The sequence below is a fragment of the Protopterus annectens genome, chromosome 1.part1, assembly GCF_019279795.1.
Source record: "Protopterus annectens isolate FY-2018-M chromosome 1.part1, PAN1.0, whole genome shotgun sequence".
Taxonomy (NCBI): Eukaryota; Metazoa; Chordata; order Ceratodontiformes; family Protopteridae; genus Protopterus; species Protopterus annectens.
Window position 1 is genome coordinate 287,382,548 of NC_056726.1, and position 18,741 is coordinate 287,401,288.

The 18,741-nt window shown below is 41.8% G+C and overlaps 1 protein-coding gene across 1 annotated transcript in view; it reads left to right on the forward strand.

Annotated features, from left to right (window-relative positions):
* The window catches only part of LOC122804578 (suppressor of cytokine signaling 1-like), a 625,285-nt gene that overhangs the window by 545,907 nt on the left and 60,637 nt on the right, over positions 1–18,741 (forward strand). Inside the window, exon 3 of the mRNA XM_044074529.1 lies at positions 12,265–12,334. The gene's annotated coding sequence lies outside the window, so the exon portion shown is untranslated. The remainder of the gene's footprint in view (positions 1–12,264; positions 12,335–18,741) is intronic.

Here is an 18,741-nt window from a genome sequence, read left to right on the forward strand (position 1 = left end):
TAAAATCCTCTATAATCTGGACAATACTTCTGCACTTAAAAATATTATCACCCCCTATAACAATCCTAGACTGCTTTGATCCTCTAACAAACTACTAATTCAGACTAGCAAAATTAATAACACAGCCGGTGATTCTCTCTTTGCAAACTCTGTAAGTAGATCCTGGAACTCTCTTCCAGCTGATATTACCTTACTTTCCACCTTAGGTCAATTTAAAACTAGACTCAAACAACATTTGTCACTTAACTGGCTATGTCAATGTATCAAGCCAGGCTAACTTGAATGTGTAAAAATCTGTTAACCAGTTTACTGTGTAATTTAATTTAATCCTGACTTGTGCTCAGGACTAACTGTAACCTGTGGAACTTGTTTAACTTGCTTACTTATGTAATCTCTGTAAATAGTCTGTTTGTAATATGTAATGCTGGTATTATGTAATGCTGTATCTGCTTACCCTTGGAGCTTTTCTCCCTGGGCCTCCGCTGAAAATGGACATGCATCCAGTCGGACTATCCCGGTCAACAAATGTAAAATAAAAATAAATAAATAAAAAAATTATGACATTAGCAATGGGTTCTTCATTAGAATAATTTGTAGAATTCAGTAACAGTGTGGAGCAGTATTGAGTGTTACTTTCAAGTTTTCTAATGTAGTTGAAAAAAGGCCTTATGTTTATTAGAATGGTCACTGAACAACTTTAGTTCCTTTTTCTGAAATGGGTAAGACAATTTAAATTATATAACTAGCAGTCTTTTTATCTTGTTATGCAATTCGTTTATGTGAGAATTCTGTCATAAAGGTTTGTTTATGAATTACCCATTATGCTTGTGATGGGTAGAGAAAGATGGGTTCCTATCAGTTTGTCGAACATTCAGCAGTTCGAACACCATATGTTCAAACTGTGAAGTTGGAAAACTGATTATCCTGAGGCCACAGAACACCTAATTCTTTCCCAGGGAAAGAATTTGGTTGGCCGTTTCTGCGGTTTCACTATTTTCAGTACTGTGGTGAAAAGTTATGGGTCGGGTTCAGGTAAGTGTGCGATTGTGTGGATGTTAGGGTTAGGGCACGGGTTAGGTGAGCTAGGGTTAGGGCGTGGGTGAGGTGGGTGTGCGATAGTGACAGACTTTAGGGTTAGGGCAGGATAGGTGAGTTAGGGTTAGGGTGCAGGTCAGGTGAGTGTGGGATAGTGACAGACCTTAGAGTTGGGGTTTGGGTTAAGGTAAGTGGATAGATAGTAGTGTATGTACAGTTTAGTATAGGGTTAGATGTAGGATTTTAAGTGTATGTGTGTGAATTGCTGTTTTTTTTGGTGTGCTTGTGTTGTGTGTGTGTTTCTTGGAACAGCAATTTTTTTCCCTGGGAAAAAAATCGCTGTTCTAAGCCTTCGATGGTTTTGCACTTCGAGGTTAGAAGTTCAACCATACGGTGTTCGAACTTATGCCATTTCATTGAAGTGATATAGACCTGAGAAAGATGCCTCTATGTAGCTGTGCAAGCAGAATGGAATTTAGCAGCATATGAAGCAGCATCAGCATTGAGTCATCATGGGGATAATCTTGAATTTCTCAAAGTAATCTGTAAATGATAAAGAGTTTAGTCCTGGAATAATCCCTGAATACAGTGGGGTCCCTGGAAGCAGTGATAGTAGCTGTAAAGGATAAGATAATAGCATCAAAGTCAGACTTAAGTAAAGAAAAAGTGGCATGTGGTGATATGCAGGATTGGGGAAATACTGATAAGGATGAGGGCAAGAAAATTTGCAGTTGAAACAAAGAGGAAATTTTGGTTTGGGAAACTGGCAAAAAAATAGGTTTATGAAACACTTTGCATACTTACAGGTCTGCCAGCTGAAGTCAGCTAAGACCAGTGTATTGTGTTCAATACACATATTGTCTTACTGATTTGGTGTATGTCATGGTCAGCAAGGGACAAGGATGGGGACATGTAATTAGAAATAAAATGATAGCTGGTTTTGTTTAAAGCGACCATAGCTTCAATAAGTTCCAGGTTAGTGTCAAGTGGGATATGGTGTGAGATGATGGAATCCAGGATAAATGATGCAATGTCCCCTACAGTTCAAGGAGGGTCTAAAGGAGAGATAGGCATGGAGAGAGTGCTATCTAAAATATGGAAACCATGTTTCTGTAACTACAAAAATATGGATATGTTCAATGGACAGGAAGGCCTCAAGCTCTAATATATATTAAGACAGATCTATTTTACAAGATCAAAGTTTCAAAACGTCTAACTGCAAATGGCTGAGTCCATAAAATCGAAGTTGTGATACTTTGAAATTGTAATAAAAAAAATAAAAACAAAAAAGCCCCCTGCACCCCTAAAATGGAGGGCTGCACCTCCACACCCCCACACCCCCTGCTAAATAAATATACCAACTCTAAGATCACACTACAGTAATTAAAACAGTTGTTGTTGTCTTTGAGCTTTTCCCGGTTAGGGGTCGCCACAGCGGAACTCCGGTCCACTAATGATTGGCAGTAGATTTTGATGAACGCCAAGGTGCCAACTCGACGTTCAACCTTCAACAAAGGCACGGCCATTTACACATGTCTTTTGAATGCCCACCCAACCGCAGGGAGGGCATGCAGACTCCGCACAGAAGGCACTCCCCGCACTCCATCCAAGAATTGAACGGGAGAACCTCTTGCTGTGAGGCAACAATGCTACCGCTGCACCACCATGGATGTACAAATTTCCCATTCCATGCTGTATGGTGAGCTGCATTCAAAACATTCAAAGTTTCAAAACTTCAATCTTATGGTCTCAACCATTTGCAGCTCAAAGTTTTGAAACTTCAAGCTTGTTAAAGGAATCCATATAGACATGTCATTAAGCAGTGCCATCTTAAAAAAGGTGAAATAGAATTTACTGGGTTGGTTTATCCAGACATCAGCTTCTGTTTAAAAAGTTGATAAGGGGCAGCAACAGTTTTAGGTATTGTGCAAAAGCCCAGAGAAGAGAGGTATTAGCCATCCTTATTGAAAAGGTTAGGTCTATCAGCCATTGCCTGTCATGCTGAATCATACTGGATCCCTCTGGAATAACACCAGTTAACCCTGCTAATTCTTAAAATAATTAATTTTTATCCTTGAGCTTTGAAATTATTATTAGTGATGGCAAGATTCTGCTCAAGACTAGCGTCTTTCCTGCTTTGAGCACATGCATGAAAAGTTCAGTCATGTGTCTTTGCATCTTCCTTAGGGTGGAGCATCTACAGATACTTACCTCTGCATGGAAACATACAAGGTCATAGTTATGTTTGGGCAATAGGAAATCTAAAGGCTTTTGTCACATAACACATCCTGCCAGCAGATAGACAGCTGTTATCCTGTCTTTGTCCAGTCTGCTGAGAGGAAAGTCTGTCTCTGACTATAGAGTCACTTGTAACTAGAATATTATGTGTGCTTGTAGGCTCTGAGAATCTTATGAGTGGATACACGCACCCTGGTGATTCTTCTTAGAAATAGCTGCAGAAGATGCAGATGAAGGTATAGAGTTAGAAGTGTGTTTAGGTGGCTGAGGATTGTTACAATGGTATCTAGGAGGCTCAGAAATTTCTTTACCACCTCAGCATAAGTACGATTAGTACTGGGTAGCAGTGCAATGTTGGTGTCCTCTATACAGATTTATGTAGGCAATAAAATATTTGCCTGAATAAATACTTGTATCACAAATCATACTGGTGTTTAATATATAAAAATAAAGTGTTGTTGGTAAACATGAGGCATTTAATAAATTTCCTCAGTTTCAAGTGCTAGAAGGCTTGCCAAAGACTGGGCTAGAGCAGACCATGGTTCCACTGTGACAGTGACAGTTGGAGGGACAAATATTAGTATACTGTATGTGCAAGGTAGGGTTTGAATAAATAGAATGGATTGGAGCAGGGATAAGCAAAGAGGAAAGCTACGGAAATTTTTGTTTCGTTTCTGTATGTGCTGTGTAGTGCAATATGCTGTAGAATGAATGGTAAAAAGTTAAACCCACACAGCAATTGGTGAAATGAATCGGCCATTTTATTTACTTATTTGTTTATTTATCATTTATTACCCAAGATGGTACACTGGTCTAAGGACCCTTTTCAGCCACAGCCCAGGCCAAGAGGCATCAATATACAATAAAACTGATAATAACTGCATGTGCTGAAATTACAAAAGTTCAGTCTATAAAGCCAATTGCAGGAGGACTCTGAACACATCTACTTGAAATGGTGACTGCAGTAATGGTTATTATCCTCTCTCTCACAGAGAAGAAGTAGAACTGACTCCAGGCAGTTTGGGGTAGGCATTCAGCAGTCAAATCACCAGAATAGTGTAGTCTCAGATTATGCACAGCCTGGTAAAATCTCTTATTTCCTTTCCAGGTAGAGTTATGCTATGATGGCTATTTATGCAACATATTCAACAATGGAAACTAATATCTAGTCTGATACACTAGATTTTTAATGGTTTAGCTACCCCTGGTGGAGGGTTAATTATTAAAAATGAACTATGAAGAAGAATAGGTTTGTTAGAATGCACAGTAGTGGCCCAGTCTATATTTGAGTCACCTGCACCCCTTATTTCAGTGCTTGTGTTCTTAAGTTAGAAGTATAGTGTTATCTTCTAGTGTCGAGTGTGGTTTTCTGGGGGAATATACAGACAAATCAATTTACTGGATATGCATGAGCCTATAGAGACTATTATAATGATGAATTATTTATTTTTGTCACTCGGGAACTATTTGTCCTTTGTTAGTACTGCTGTTCCTCCTGCTCTTTTGTAGAATCTCACATGCTTGAATACAGTGTACCTTTTGAGATGATCATTTCGTTTGTTGACCAGGCTTTTTTATTACTAATACACTGTGGTATAGTGGTATAGAAATGCCTGAACTTGACTGATTTTTTTTCACAAGAACTCCTTGAATTTAGGTTTATAATTTTTATTCTGTTAGTGTCTGTATGGATTTTTTTCTTTTAAAATGGTTAAGCTGAAATTGTTTAAATTGTGTATTTTATGCTTATCTTGGCTTGTTTTTGATTGCGTGTGGTTGAGGAGGGGGCAGGTTATATGTGACTATTACCAGTCAGTTCAATTAGGCTCCGTTTCCAAAAATATTTATCTCAGTGGGTAATTTTTCCATATTTTTTACATTCTGGGTAGGTACTTACATTTTTATTTTTTGAGTGGGGGCATGGCTTTAATTGTTCAGTAGGGTAATTTAGAATATCAGAGGCATATGTGTATGCTATTTTGTTTTGATAGTTTGTTGATGAGTTGAATTTGGTTTCTACATAGATAAAGTACTATCTGGTTTCATTTGATAGTGAGGTTCTATTATTTATTTATTCACTTATTTATTTCTTACTTACTGGGTGTGACGGTGTCATTGATATTTTGCCTTTAATTTGTATTGGCAAAGCTTTACTTTATTTCAGTTTGAGTGATGGTTGTTACCACTGGGCTTCTGGGTGAGAGTAACAAGTTATGAATTTGAAGATTTGGGGATATAGAAATGGGAGTAGGGTATAGGTATGCTGCAGGCTGGAACTCTAGTCATCATTCAAAAAAAACCCCAAAAAAATAAACAAAAGCAATTGAACAAGGACTTTTGTAAAAATGCACATATGGGGATGTACTAGGCTAATGACCACAAGGGCCTTTTTACACCTAGCAATGCATTTCAAATTTCTGGCAAGTTCTGGTACCCTTGGTAGTGTAAGCAGAGGATTAGGAGATTAAACATTGATAAGCAGGATCCTGTGAGATGAACGATTTACAGGCCACCTGTGTCCATTAGACATATAGATGCCAAACCAGGAGTTAAATTTCCAGTTCCCATCAAGTTGTCCAAGTTGCACTTCAATTGGGTTAGAGTGGAACTATGCTTTACATGGATGGGTAGCCTGTTCCAAAGAAGGGATAGTCTTTGGAATACATACCTCTCTGAGCAGCACCTCCTGTTTATATCATAGGTAAGGTTTAAGTCTTTAGAATAGGAGATTCTGATGCTGCCTCATCAGTCAAAGGGGAGTTCAATGATGCCTTGTATGCCAGGCATAGATCTCTCCTCAACAGCCTGTAGGAGACAGAGTAAAGGGATAGGGATAGGGATTTGTGCTGATCTGCATATGCCATGTTATTTATGCTCTATACCATACCTCTCAACTTTACAGATTTTTGGAGAATGTCCAGATTTTTGCCTCATATTTTTGGTCTGTTTCTCATAAAATTGTGTTTTTTTGGCAGGTCACTGGCAAATCATGGAGAACTGAACTCAGAAAATAATGACATACATTCACGATTCAGACTTCATACCCTTCAGAAAATTCATGCTAATACAAAACCTTTTATTCTGTCAAATATTTAACTTTGTAAGAGCAGTATTTAAAAATTGTCCCTATTGTTGGGGCCTTTGCCCCCCCCCCCCATTAGTTATAGCTTTGTCCAGATTTCTTGCTGTAAGAGGTTGAGCGGTATGCTCTGTATTCTTTTAGTGATGAACCTCTGTGGATGTTCCAATTGATAGATGGGTTTGGTTAGGTACATGCCAAATGGGTAACTGTACTCAAAGACAGTTCTGATAAGTGTTGAATACAATGGAACAATTACCTCCTTGGACCTAGGTGCCATACATGTGTTTATAAGTTGCACAGTGAAGAATGGTTTTCACATTACCATTGGCACATGATGGCTAAAGACTAGATTGATGTCTACATGTGTTCCCAAATCCCTGACTACTGGGTTGACTCTTAGGGGTGTGTTATCGATATGATAGTTACCAACGGGGAGCTGACTTTCTGAAGAATGCTATTATGGATTTGTTGGCATTTAGTTTTAGTCCATGGGTCTGACACCAGTTACTTTTCAGTGTTAGCCCCTTGTAGAGAATATTAGTGATAGAAGAGAGTTTAAGACTCCTCTTAATCTGCAATCATCTGCAAATTTGGTTAGCTAGAGGCTCTTGACATTGGGCATGACTTCAAAGAAATAGATATTAAAAAGGAGTGGTATCAGGACCAATTATTGAGGAATGTCTCTGGTGGCTAGTCTCTTTGTAGAGCTGAATCACCAACTCTAACTTCCTGGGTCCTGTCTGTGAGCCAGTTGGCTATCCACTGGGCAGCATAAGGGTTTATACCTAACTTCTTGACTTTATCAACAATGCCTTTGCCAGGTCAAGGTAAGCAGTGTGAACCATGTTGCCCTCATCCATTGCTTTGGTGACCTTCTCAAAGAAGTCCAGTAGGTTGAGGTAGGCATGACCTGCCTTTGTCAAAACCAAACTTGGTTGGGTCCAGTGTCTGGATGTTTCCTATGATCAATCAGTTGATTGTATTACGTGAAATAGCATGTTGAGTGGTAGCAAGCAGGAAGGGGGGATTCAGAGATTCAAGAGTTTGGCAGTCAACTCAGGGGATTTAGGCAATGAGCTGCCAATTGTTTCCTAAAGCCCAGGGTACAGAGTTGTTTAATTTTTTCCACCTCCATTTGTCTACTGTGTGAGTTTGAGCAACTTCCCGGGTCGCCTCTGAAAAGGGATACTTGTGTCCAGTGGACTTACCTGGTTAACAAATGTCCAAATAAATACATAAAATAAACATGATTTTGCTAGTAAAACTAATGTATGCATGGTGTGTATGACTGCATAATGGCATGCATATAATGCTATCATGATCATGAAACTCTTCATGTATGCAAATGATGAACTCAGACATGGCAGTGTGATTTAGAGGTATATAGGTTTAGTGGGAAGAGCTATGGTGCTCATTTGTCTTGAACACACAGATTTTCTTGTGAATAAGATCTTCACTTATGCTATGATACCAGGAGCAGCAACAGCAGCATTAGCTGAGTGTCATGTTTTCAGAGCCAGAGCCTATGATATTGCACCCCATTAAACTTTGTCTCACAGACAGGTTTACTGGAGGCTAACATACTGTCACCTTCATGACTAGGGCATTGTCAACCACTACTGTGTGGACTGAGACACCATATAGAAGTTAGTAGATGTGTGCCACCTACATATAGAATCAAGGGAATGTGCTGACTGCTTATCCCAGTGCACACAGAGATTTGTGTAACATCAACTATCCTTTACCTTTAAGCATCTGACACGAGACATATTAAGAGTTTTTCAGGCATCACCGCCATGGACTGTACATGAGTTCCTTGGCATTATGGTGCAGCATGTGTAGAAGCATATATAGTTTACATGAACAGCAGAGGAGAGAACTACCCCTATGTAGTCATTCTACAATATGGCTTGTTTCCCTAAGGTTCCGAGGGTCATTGATTGCAAAATATTGCCATCAATGCCCCGCCTGCTGCACATTGCAATCTGTATGTCTTATGGAGGGGCTTCTACTTCATCAACTGCCAGATGGTGTGCAGTGGGGGGCTTTATATACAATGTGCTTCTGCACAATTCAGGCAATGCAATTAGTCCCACAACAGGTGGGCATGTGTGCAACCTCTACCAGCATCTTATGTAGGATGACTGCCCACTGGGTGTTTTAGTATATACTCTTCCTATTTATGTAGGGTTGCAGGCCACTCTTAGTGGTGTCCACAGTTGTGTGGTTCAGGTGATGTAGCATCTGCCTTGGAACCATGGCTGTTGATTGCCATCTGAAAACCCAGACCATGGCTGAGATGGAGTACAATACCACACATTTACAGACATTAACAATGTCAAAAATATGTTCAGATTCCTGAAGGCACATTTCTGCAGCTTGGATATATCTGGTGGTCCACTCCAATGTACCTGAGACCAGCAGTAAGTTATTCATGGTATACATCTTGTTACACTCTATGGTAAAACAGAAGCGGATAGAACTTGGGAACATGCTGTAGTACTGGATGCCCTGTTACAGCAAGAGAAGTGGAGGAGCTGGGTGCAAAGTTTTTTTTTCTGAGGAACTGACTGCTGCAGTAGCCCATGCAGGAAAAAATGGAAACAGTACTTTGCTGCAGTGGCAAAGAGGCAATGTCTTGTCCACCACTATGGGCCCTGAGAAGGGCAACATGGAATAAAAAAAGATGCATACATTAATGCAACCAGGCTGTACATTAGAGTGCATTGACTGGACATGCGTCAGACATTATCTTATGTACACAGGTAGAAGGATGGATAGGGCATAGTTATTATGTCCACAGGTGTAATGAGGCACAGTGATGGATGATATTAATGCTACCATAGATGTAAGGGTCATCTACAGTGTAGAGCTTCTATATTATAAATGATGGACAGGGATACTTGAGGCCCTGCAAGTTTAGGGCTGGAAGCGTCATGAGTAAGGAATGATGCAACAGTTCAGGAATGTGTATGATATCTTCAGTGAGTCTTCCTTGTGGGGATCGAATAGTTGGATGGCAACTGTGATCACATAAATTGGCACAGCTAGGTGACACACATGATAAGCCAACAGTAGACAGGGATAGAGTGAATCTGTGGGAACCAGAGAGGATAGTCCATTGGGGTGTCCCTGTGGTGGAGCCAGATAATTATTTGCCATAACCATAACATAGTCCATGTCTAGATTTGGAGGTTGCCATGGCCAGAGGTGACATTGATGTAGTCTCCAGAATAGTTTGCATCATGTTTTTAAGCATGACCTGTGACCATCCACCATCAAACCTGGCCCCTGCATGACCATGGTGGGCATTTGCCTGTATCCAGATGGTTGCACCACTGGAGGCAATTTGGACAACGATCGCCCTCAGCAGGCATGTTTGTTTCTCATTCCTGTATACCGGGGCATTCTGCATGAGGTGTAGATCATCCCACAGTCCCTCTAGTGGTTGCATATTTTCATCTAGCATGCTAACATTATCCAGCATGGTGTGTGTGTAGTGACTGTCTGTGCCTGGATCACTGTCCTGCACATCCACTGATTGATGCCAAGTGTGGCACTTGGTCAGAGAATGACCTGGAGTCATGGTGGCAAAGATCACCTACACATATGTCCCCTAAAGTGAGTGTGTGTACATTGGAGGCAGCATGGCTGATGGATGCCATCCATGTTGGTGAATGCCATGTAGTCTGAGTGGGGCTCATGTTTACAGGACATTCAGTGCTAAACACAGCCAGGGACTCAGCTTGCCCTGGCACCATAATTTTATATACAGGGAGTGTGTATGTGCCCTTCAGTGCTAGCGCTGCTTACAGTGCCACTTTATCATCTTACTGTACCACATAATATTCTAAACACACAAAGTACTGCTAGGTGTATAAATGAAGTATTTGGCCAAAAACACAAGCAAATACTACACAGCAAAAAGACCAATACTTCAACCATAGGCAAATAAATCTCAGTCCATCCAAATGAGGTAAAACCAGCTTTAATCTTCCATAGAACTCAGATAAAACAAGGTTAGTGCTTTCATGGTTGTATCACACCACTTCATCAGACCACCTGGTTGAAGTATTGGTCTTTTTGCTGTGTAGTATTTACTGTACCACATGCTTAGTGCTATCACCATCAACCATATAAGACCTGCCAATCTATTGTATTAGATCATTCAACAGTGAAATTTGTGAAAACATAAAGTTAACATGCTTGTGACAGTGCAGGAACATATGTCCCACTCCTTCCAACCAGTGGCACACAGACTGGCACAAAGCCATTCATGTGAATCGCATGTGGACACATACATACCTTTTGGTGTAGGTTGTCATAGTTACAGCCCCCAATGTACCAGTGCATCTGCTGTGAATAGATGTGCAGTTGGACATGTACATGCTAGTACTAACCTGGTGCACCCTCTACAAACACTCAGGTTGTCATCAATAGCAAAACACCTACATCCAAACCACTTCCAGGTATAAGGGTTCACCCACCTGCCCCAGACAGGGTTACTAGAAACTCTTTCACCTCTGTGAATCACTTCTCTGTTGACAGTTTATCTTTGGTGGTGGATCTGTCCCTGACAATATCCTGTACCTTGGCCCTGCATGAAGTATCCTATTAATGACCCTACAGTGCACTTGTACCTCTGTCCCACTACTGCCAGCCACAGCTTTGAGATCCTATATCACTCTCTGTCACATTCAATCCCAGAAAGCTTTGATGGAGCTTTGTTGCCAGTACATTTGTCAAGGATATGTATGCCACATATGAGCAATGGGCATATTAGCTCTGCTCAACTTTTTGCAGCATGGCACTGATAGCCAGTGTTGCTACATATGTCCAGTACCCCTCAGCTCTCTCCCTACACAAGGTCATACCCTGATGATGTATGTATTGGAGGGATTGCTTCCTTTGTAGCATGCCTTGCAATCTCTATGCATTGACAACAGTGTGCCCCCCTCAGTAGGACACTAACTGGTGATGTGCTCACTGTTAGGTGGATCTCCCCGCCCCCCCCAAAAAAAACTGGAAGGTAGCCTATTATGTCCTTGTGCTATAATAGCTCAGCCAATTTACTGTTCCTTGTCTGTCCCTATTGCTTCCATGCACCATGAATCTCAATGCAGTGTTGAGATACATTACTAGTTGTCTTATTTTCTTTAACTGTGCCTGCATTGTAGAACAAGCTCCTGTCCACTGAATTTGTATTTTCCTACAGTATGGCAACTGTGCTTTTATCTCACTGCAGCAGACCTTGTAGCATGGTGATTATGCTAATGAAATAATGTAGTAGGATTGTCTTTGAATAACTGCTGAAACTGCGCTGTCACATCCTGACAGCACTACCATGCTTGTTCCCTGCCCATTGTCAGACTCAGAGGACATCTGCACACTACGCTTGAACACATACACAATTAGCCATAGTGCCACACAGTTTTGCTGCCCAATGATGCACATCAAATGGCATCTGTAAAGAGTGGTTGCATGTATGGGACTATCATTTTGCTCCTTTTTCTGACCTGTTGAGTGTATATGGCATTGTCAAGCACTAGGTTCAGCAGGGCTTTTGCCTGTTATAGCCAAAAGAATAACATCTTTTTGCATACCTCCTAGGCCACGATGATAGCCTCTTATATAAGGTTTATGCCTAGTACCAGTTGCCAGGTTGATGAGTGATATTACTGCATCACCTACTCCTGAGTGCAGTGCAGAAATTGTTATAGTAACTTGTGGAGGTGCCAGCTCCACCTGCCTTACTACCTGGAGACTTAAGTTAGAGAGAGTAAACCAACATTTTACAATAAGCACTATATGTAGGCTGTTGCAGTGTGCTTTCTGTTATCTGTTGATTTCCTTGCCTTTTTGTTGGCAAGGGCACATTGTACTGAATAGTCTTTTGTTTTCTTTTGCAGCAGCCTTCTAAGGCCACCTTCAGAAGGGAGTTCATTCTAAAGATGCCTGTCTAGCTATCCAGATGGTGGGGTATGTATAGTAATTTCATTTTCTGTTATGTACAATTACACTTTATTTGTCATGCATGTGTACACATTTGTTATAGTTTTTCTTTTTCTGTTTTTGTTTCTTCCTTTTACAGGTTCAGCTTTGTTGCAAGATATGGAACAGTGACCACCACATATGTTTGCTACACCTAACATGCCTGATACTGGGTCATCATTCTTCACCAGGCCCACCTGTAAGCAGGGGGATGAAGGTCACCCTGCTAAAAGTGACCTGGAGGGCTCAGTACTGGCCTTTGTGGCCATGTGTCAGGATAGGGGCAGAGGCTTCTCATCTGAGAGTGGCCTGCAGTGGTCACCTTGGTCATACAGCAACATGTGTAGTGGATGATCATGTCCAAGGTGTGCCTGCAGTTAGAGTCCTGCAATGGTACCGTGGATGACCTCCTGGTATGACTGATAGAGTTGAATAACTGGCCAGCCTAGACCATTGGGACACCAGGGGCAGATCCTGTCTATGATGTCAGCCATGGAGTTAACTGATATATGGGTAGCTTTTCCTCTGTACCCCAATCTGCTCTCCTTGATGCTGTTACCCTTTGCTCTATGTCACTACCCAGATCCTGTTTGTAGTCCAGCCCTACCCATCACCAGTTTTCTTCCCCCTGTCTACATCTCCACCTTCCCACTTCTTCCCGCCCCTTCTGTGTTCATACCACTCATGGCTATCTGTGTGCATATTATGGTCTGTTCCTGCCCTGCTACTTTCCCTACACCCTCTTTCCTTCCCAACAAAGCTCCTTGTTACCATTTCCTTCAAGTCTTATTCTTCAAAAAAAGTAATACGGGCACGACTTCCTCAAGAAACCATGCCCTTTCTCCCCATCCACATATGATTCCTTCAGGATATTCTTGTGTTTGAGTTCCTCTACTTACTGTTGCCCTATTTCTACATTTGCTATTTACTCCTTTCCTCCCAATTTATATAACGAACTGAGATGGCACCTTGCTTTGCTGGCCTTCTGTGACCTGCTGGCAGTGCCCCTGTTGCATATATCAGGTACTTCTTTCCAACTAACATCTGCTGTTAGTGCTGTGGCTATTGTGATTTGCAGTGTTTTTTCCATAATACTAGCACTGCGTTGATCCTAATACATACCTAAGCAGCTTTGCGCCTTATTGCACTATGGCATGTTTGATATTCAGCCTTATCCCATGGCCATATGAACATTTCTGAAAACCTCTTGGATTTAACTTACATTTACATTAGGCACTTTGGAGAGAGAATGTTGTCTGTCAACTTTAAATAATATGTGTGTTTTATTTACATGTTTAACTATCGGATGCACATCAGGGAACAAAATTAAATGATTCTGTCTAAGATTATGGATGGCCAAGTCCTGAAACATAATATTGAGAGTTATTTAGAATGCATTTGTCTATGTATTATTCATATCAACATTTCTTTCAAATGATTATGCTTTTCCCTGTAGCTGACTTTACTTGAATGCTCACTTTAATTAGGCCAAAGGCATATGCTTCTTCTGCAGCTATAGTATAACATACTGCTTATTTCTCTATATCCAACATTTCCTATTGTAGTTACTTACTGGAGCATGTTCCTAAAAGAACACTCTATGTGCTGCAGAGCTTGGGGAAATCATTATCCTGTTTTTCTGGTTGTGGTGTGTATGTCTGTCATTTTTTGCTTAGTGATAAATATAAATTCGGAGCCATATGGGTAGGATGCTGGGTCACTGGCTGGGTTAAATGATTTACAGTGAGTCACAAAGTATGTAAACTAAGGATGTTCTTCGTTCCACATTGCTGCAGTCCTAACTATTGGGTAGTCCGCTGTCCAGTCGGCCCGAATACCAAAGTATATGGCTGACGTCGGTCAGGGCGCATTAGACTGACGTCAGTACGTCAGGGTACTAATGCGCATGACCGACGTCATATCCTCAGTCTTTTTTGCCGCATGGTCCGATGCAGAAGCAGTTTTGCGAGTGCAGGTTGGCGTTCTGAAATTTTCTGAAGCCGGAGTTTCAGACCGAATCAAAGTTGGCTAAGTACCCCGTTGGGGAACATTTTGTTTTTTTCTTGCCTCAGTATTTAACCGGATGTCAGAAAAAGTGAATAACTGTATTTCTTGTGGGAAACAGATACCTCATAGGGATTACCATACCTTGTGTATACCTTGTTTAGGGCCTGAGCACGACGTTGTTGGATGCCGCTCTTGTGCTAGATTTAACAAACGCACTATTAAGAGAAGGTTAGACTGTGCCAGGTTAGTGTTTGGGAAGCGTTGCAATTATAAAATGCCGTCGGATGCTCCGGCCCGCTTCGTCAAAAACGCAAGGACAAAACAGCGAAGCCTAGAGTTGATGAACCGGCAGTCTTGGACGTCGGTTCTTTAGAAGGCTCAGTGGAACCAGAGGTTTTGCCAGGAGTTTCTTTGGAGTCTCAGGCAGAGACTTTACTTTTGCAGGATGTGCCTTCTCAGGAGGTAGGCCAGGCTGTGGGGGCTTCTCAGGTAACTGTTCTTCCCTCTCTTCCCAAGGTAGTTAGAGCCTCTCCTTCTGTTTCCAAAACTTCTTTGAGAGGTAGGCCAAGTTTAGCTTCAGTGGGGGCTTCTCCTAGCACTTCAGGTTCTGTGCCTAAGAAACATATGCTTAAAATGGCAGAAGATTTAATTACTCTGATTAGAGGTTCTATGCCCCCTCCTGATAAGAGGCCTAGGGTGGAACCTGAGTTTGAGAGTTTTGAACAGTGTTCAGAGGCTTCTGAGTCTTCTACGGAAGACTTGCAGGAGTATCCTCCTTATTCTGATTCTGATGTGGATGATTCCACTCCTACAGCTTCTCCTCCTGAGGATTTCTCATTTTCAGAGACTCTGCATTCCATGAGGGAGCACTTTAAATGGGAAGGCCAAGATTACTCTGATTCTAGGAAAAGGCTTAGGGAATTCTTGTTTTTACCCCAGCATAGGCCCTTAGCTATACCTCCTGTATTGAATGTGGTAGAAGATGTTTTTGCAGAGGCTTCCCTGAACCCTGATTCCTTGCCTCCTGCTCCTGTTAAACCTGATAGGTACTATAGGGTGCCTGAAGCTCATAAGTATCTTTTTAAGAGTCCTAGGGCAGACCCGGAGACTGTTTCTCAGGGACCTAAAGGTGTTAAGGCCTCTGTTGTTAAAAACCCTGTTCCCACTGATAAAGAGGCAAGGGCTTTGGATAGATGGGGAAAGAAAGTGTATACTTCTTCCACTTTAGCCATGAGGGCGTTGAATTGTCAGTTTCACATGCTAAAATATCAAAATTATCTCCTTTCACAATTGAAATCTAAGGTGGATGCTTTGGCGGAAGGTATTGAGTGTAAAGAGTTGCTGGATTTAGTTCATGTGTCTGAACAAGTGGGTAAGCATTCTTTGCAATGTGGTTTTGATGCTGTACAGGCCTCCTCGAGGGTGGCTGCCACTAGTTCTGTTCTTCGCAGGCATGCCTGGTTGAGGGATCAGAATTTAGCTGAGCATGTTAAGACAAGGATTTTGGATGCTCCTTTACAGTCTGATGTGTTGTTTGGTTCGCCTGTGGAAGCAGTTTTAAAGAAAATGGAGGACAAAGCTAAGTCTATGCAAACTGTTAAAGATTCTTTGCAGGTGCAGCCACCGAAGTTTAGTAGAAATTGGCCTACTAAGGGATGGACATATCCTGCTTATGATTCCCAGTCTAGGGGTAGGTCTAGACGTGGTAGGGGCAGAGCTCAAGGTTCTTTTAGGCCTAGAACAGGGAGTTCACCTGCTCAGACTTCTGGTGAGGGCAGAGGTCAGTCCTTTCGTAAACAGACCCAATGACCTGCCTTTTCAGCTGCCAGTAGATTCTCGTCTGGCAGCTCCTTTGGGAGGAAGACTGTCTCTTTTCAAAGAAAATTGGGATTTAATTACTCAAGACAGATGGGTGTTGGATATCATTCACCACGGTTACAGGTTTTATTTCCATACATTGCCCCCTTTCAAAGGCATGCCAGACGTTCCTCCTCCACAACGGAAAGAGGCTCACAAGCAAATTTCTCAGTTACTCCAAATAGGGGCCATTCAGCCAGTCCCTGTATCACAAAGGGGCCTAGGATTTTATTCTCGCCTGTTCCTAGTACCAAAGAAGGGGAACACGTGGAGACCAATTTTGGATTTATCTATCCTCAACACTTATCTGGACATTCCCAAGTTCAAGATGTTGACGTTACAACAGCTTTTACCTCTGCTGGGCAAAGATCACTGGATGGTAACTTTAGATCTCAAGGAAGCTTACCTTCATGTGCCTATAAGACTAAGTGGCAGGAAGTATCTGCGTTTTCGAGCTGGAAATTCTCATTATCAGTTCTTTGCATTGCCCTTTGGCTTATCTACTGCGCCCAGAGTATTCACAAAGGTTCTGGCTCCAGTGATAGCTTACTTCAGGCTACAAGGAATTCAAATCTATCCTTACTTGGACGACTGCCTGATTCTGGCTCAAGAAAAGGAAGACCTTCTACAGCATCTGGAATATGTTATAGCAGTGCTAAGATGCCTAGGGTATTCTGTGAACGAAATAAAGTCCAGTCTAGTACCCTCTCAAGACATGTGCTTTCTGGGTGTGAGACTGAATACAGCAGCCCAGATGGCCTTTTTAACCCCGGACAAACAAAAGAGTCTATCACTTTACTTCCATCAACTATCTCATCAGTCCGTGCTGACTGCAAGGACAGTCCTTCAAGCATTAGGGTTCATGGCATCTTGTATTCTGGTGCTTCCCAATGCCAAACTGCATATGAGGAAGCTACAATGGTATCTCAAAATGTATGGACACAGCACTGCCAGGATTTGGACACTGTCATTCAAATAATACCTTGCCTTCAAAAGAATTTTTGTGGTGGGCTCAGGAATGTCACCTAAACAAGGGACTCTCTGTGACCCGGCCAGAGGCGAGTCAGATTTTAACGACAGATGCCTCGGACATTGCTTGGGGAGCTCATCTACATGGAAAGTGGATACAAGACAAGTGGCCTGCCAGACTACAGCATCTACATATCAACATGAAGGAGATGTTAGCAGTCCAGTTTGCATTAATGGCTTTCAAGGAGTTACTTCTTCCAGGGCAGGTGTTGATTCTAACAGACAACACAACTGTCATGTGGTACATCAACAAACAAGGGGGAACACATTCTTACCCATTGTGCAGGCAAGCAATGATTTTATGGGAGACTGCGCTCAGCTTGCAACTAACTCTTCAGGCAAGGTTTCTGCCGGAGCACAGAACTCCTTAGCAGATGTGTTAAGCAGACAAATCATGGATCCCCACGAGTGGAAACTGGATCTTCATGTATTTCAAAAGTTGACAGTGTCCTGGGGAACTCCAGACATAGATCTGTTCGCTTCTCCACTGAACCACCAGCTGCCAAAGTTTTGCACAAAGAGGTTTCATCACACAGCTTGGAAAGTGGATGCTCTTTCTTTCAGTTGGAAAAATCTTCATGTGTATGCGTTTCCACCTCTGCCTCTTCTTCCAAAGGTGCTTCTAAAGGTCAGACAAGACAAGCCAAGGATGATTTTAATAGCTCCAGATTGGCCTCGGCAGCACTGGTACCCATTACTGAGGAGTCTGGTAAAGAAGCCTCCATGGCCTTTACCCTTGATTCCACATCTGTTGTCTCAGAAGGACGGTCGTCTGCTCAATGTCAAGCTTCACTCTCTTCATCTAACAGCCTGGCATATTCTGTTTTGAAAGACAGCAGGTCTCAACTTCCTCAACAAGTTTTAAATGTGATTATGGAAGCCAGAAGACCTAGTACAAGGAAAGTGTACGCAGAAAAATGGAAGAGATTTTTATTTTGGACTGCAGCAAAGAGTTTGGAGATTTCAGAGCCTAATTTGAGTGTGGCTCTTCAATATCTTACTGAGTTATTGGACAAAGGTTTGTCTTTCTCTTCCATTAAGATTCATGCTGCAGCAATTTCAGCTCACTATGATTGTGACCCACCATTGTTTTCACATCCTTTGTTCAAGCAATTTCTTAGAGGGGCAAAGAATATAAGACCCCCACGTAGAGCTCCTACTCCTGCTTGGGATCTCAATTTTGTGTTGGAGAAACTTACTCTACAACCTTTTGAGCCTGCAGCTACTGCTGAACTGAAATACTTGTCATGGAAGACTGCTTTTTTGTTGGCTATTACTTCTGCAAGAAGGGTTTCTGAGTTACAGGCCCTTATGGCGGCTGAGCCTTTTTTGATTTTTCATAAGGATAGGGTATCATTACGTACTAATCCTTCTTTTATGCCTAAGGTGGTTTCTAGTGTGGCTTTAAACCAAACTATTCATTTGCCTACTTTTATGCAGATCCCCAAAATAAAGGGAAAAGATTTTGCACACTTTAGATGTGCACAGGCAATTGCGTTATT